Source organism: Amblyomma maculatum, chromosome 3 (assembly GCF_055883805.1).
Source record: "Amblyomma maculatum isolate TAMU_Amacu chromosome 3, ASM5588380v1, whole genome shotgun sequence".
In the NCBI taxonomy this organism is placed as follows: Eukaryota; Metazoa; Arthropoda; class Arachnida; order Ixodida; family Ixodidae; genus Amblyomma; species Amblyomma maculatum.
This window is the reverse complement of record NC_139346.1, coordinates 83698200-83700998: the sequence shown is the minus strand read 5'-3', so window position 1 is coordinate 83700998 and position 2799 is coordinate 83698200. Positions and strand designations below refer to the sequence as shown.

General features: G+C 44.6%; 1 long non-coding RNA gene across 1 annotated transcript; it reads left to right on the top strand.

Moving 5' to 3' along the window:
* Positions 1-219: 219 nt before the first annotated feature.
* On the top strand, positions 220-2500 carry LOC146195137 (uncharacterized). Its single transcript, XR_014705962.1, has 3 exons — positions 220-624; positions 708-846; positions 1671-2500. It is a non-coding gene; the product is annotated as an uncharacterized LOC146195137 (long non-coding RNA).
* Positions 2501-2799: the final 299 nt, after the last annotated feature.

The following is a 2799-nucleotide window of genomic DNA, read 5'->3' as shown; positions in this document are numbered from 1 at the left end:
TACAAAACCAGTCTCAAACCGCTCAACTTGCCCTGCTCCTATTGGTCGGCGGCCATATTGAAATTTTGCGTCATCACTGATCTCACCGGTGACTGTGGGTACGTCATCAACAAGACTAAAGTGGTGACGTTGCCCATGAGCTGAATGTAACCCCAAAACCAGTCAACTGAGTAGAGCGAAAATGGCGGCTGTGTTCCTTGCGTTGCTATAGCGTGGCTGTGTGACAGTTGTGTCGGTGCGATCCACGGCGTAGAAGGGAGGACGAAGACGCGTTTGACGTACCGGTCTAGTTGTTCCGACTGTGTTCAACTCGGAAACCAGCAGAAAGTGGAGTGACTGTGCGGCGATTGCCGACGAACATCGATGAACGGGGGCTCACGCAGCTCACGGACGAGTGCGCAGCCACTGCGGCTGCATGCGCACCGCGTTTTTTTGCTATCGGGGGCTACCAGCTTGCGTCGGGAACGTAACATCGTTTGCATCGCATAGGCATCGACCAGCAGGTGCATACGCTGATAGCGGAAGCCATCGGGCGGAACGCTGATTGTCGTCAAGGCGCCGTGGTGCGATATGGAAAGAAGTCGCTAGGCAAGGGGTTCTACGTTGTGAACATCACAGTAGCGAGTAAATTTTGGTTTTGACTGTGTGTGCTTGGCTACGAGTTCGAAACATCATTGTAAACTTGTATTGTGCCTATTTTATTACAGATCTGCGACGCGAACATACGCACTTTTCACCCTCGTTGCCCCGTGGGACCAAGGACTCCAAACAACGCGTTCGTCTAGCGGTACTCCTGCACGCCGAAAGGTGAACGAAGGCCTGCTAAACGCCTGCGACTTTTCTTGGGTAAGCTGTAAAAAACCCGCGTCGGTTATCGAACGATATTGATTATATGCATTAATATGTGCAATCGACCACTTGCTGTAAGTTGGCTTCTCTGCAAGTCTTGTTTTCTAACCAAAGGGACTCGTTCCCCCTCGCAATGTTAAAAAACGAACAGAGGAAAGATCTCTTTTCTTTCCAGCTGTTGTCTTCGAGATTACCCAGCGACACCTGACGAAAGTTCAATACTTGTATATACCTCAAAATACAGAACGAAGGGACTAGGGATTGTAGTGCCTTGCCCCCATTCGTTACGCTCCCTCCCTACGACACGTTCGCTACTCGAAAGTGTGAGTACGCTGCAAAAAGCGCCTGCTTCTTTTCATTTCAGCAAGAACTAGTAGTCTGTTGTGTGACAACGAGACCCTTTGGTTGGATTACGAGCCTTACAGAGAAGCTGACTTGTATTTCGGCGAGTGATCGATTGTCTGAATTCGCTGAAGCTGCATGCATAAGACGGACTAGTTATGCATATGAATGCTTGTTAATGTACCAATTTAGTGTTATGGCACCAGGAACCAAATATTCAATGTTTGAAATCTCTTTACTGCCTAAGAAACCGTAGCGCTTGTGTTGTGCAGGTAATCTTAACACATTTTTGTTTATATCACTGTCAAGCTACAAGGCTATCCTTACAATGATGCTTGCTTGGACAGCCCCGTGATATGTTGCCAACATTCCTGTGAATGTTTACCACCTTTCTATGGGCTAGTTGGTATGGATCTTTGATTGTATACTAGAACATGCAAAAGGCGGACTTAAGTGGATGTCATTGTTTGGTTATGCAGGAGACAGTGATTACCCACTGGAGTCATGGCTGCTTACACCAATGCCAAGTCATCCCAGACCCAAGTTGCTGTCCCTTCTCTGCTATCACCTTGCAGCCTGGCACAGTTGGCTGCGGTCACTAGCTGTGTGGTAAACATGCTTAAACCGAAAAGCGTAGCGTTACAGCAAGGTAATAAATAACCATGACACTTATTGGAATCAGAAAATGGCACCAAGATGTTTTACTGCCACATATATCCCAGTAGAAGCACTTATTTCTTGGCCGCTGTATTTCACTCGAGTGTTTTTATTGAGAAAGAGACATCATATATACCAACACACTTAGGTACCTTGATGTACAATGACCATACAACATTGACATGTATATTGCAGAATAATTATTGGGCTCAAAGAAGCCGCTCCCTTTCAACATATTGAAGCTACCTATAGAAATAGGTACTGTATGCATGGTGCAGTGTGCAAAACGCTTACATATCAGAGGTAAAAATGCCAGCTGGATGGTATACTACTAGAGATCTTGCTCGCAGTGCTAAATGCTGTAACAGCTGTTAGGAGAATGGTGTACAAATACTAGGCTGCAGTGCCCACAATGATTGCTGAATGATTACAAAATTCTAGTGAAAATAAAATAAGCATCACACATACATTGTTAAGGCAATGTGTGAGCAGATGTTATGTACACTAATAAAACGTGTAAAACTGCAAGGGGACTGCTGAGCAGCTTGAAGACAGTAGAGGCAGCTAAAACATGAGCATTCAAAAATATTTTACACCATAAACATGGTAGAACGAGAGAAATAAGATGGCTACTCAATACAAAACAGCACTAAACAAGAGTTGAGGAGGAACCTTGGTTTGCTAGCCAAAATCTAAATGTGGGTTCGGCTTGCAAACTGAGGCTCCCCTCAACCCTTGTTAAGCGCTCTTTCATGCACCATAAACATGTGATAAGCACCCCTTTACATAATTGTCACCTACTTTTGACCTTGGAATTTATTTTCCAAGTCATTTTCAACAAATAATCAGAAAAAACATCTTTTGTGCAAACTGGCCTTTCAATTAAAATGGTTTGTACATAATGCACACAACATGGAAAGGTAATAGAACGAGGAATGTGTGTAAAATGAA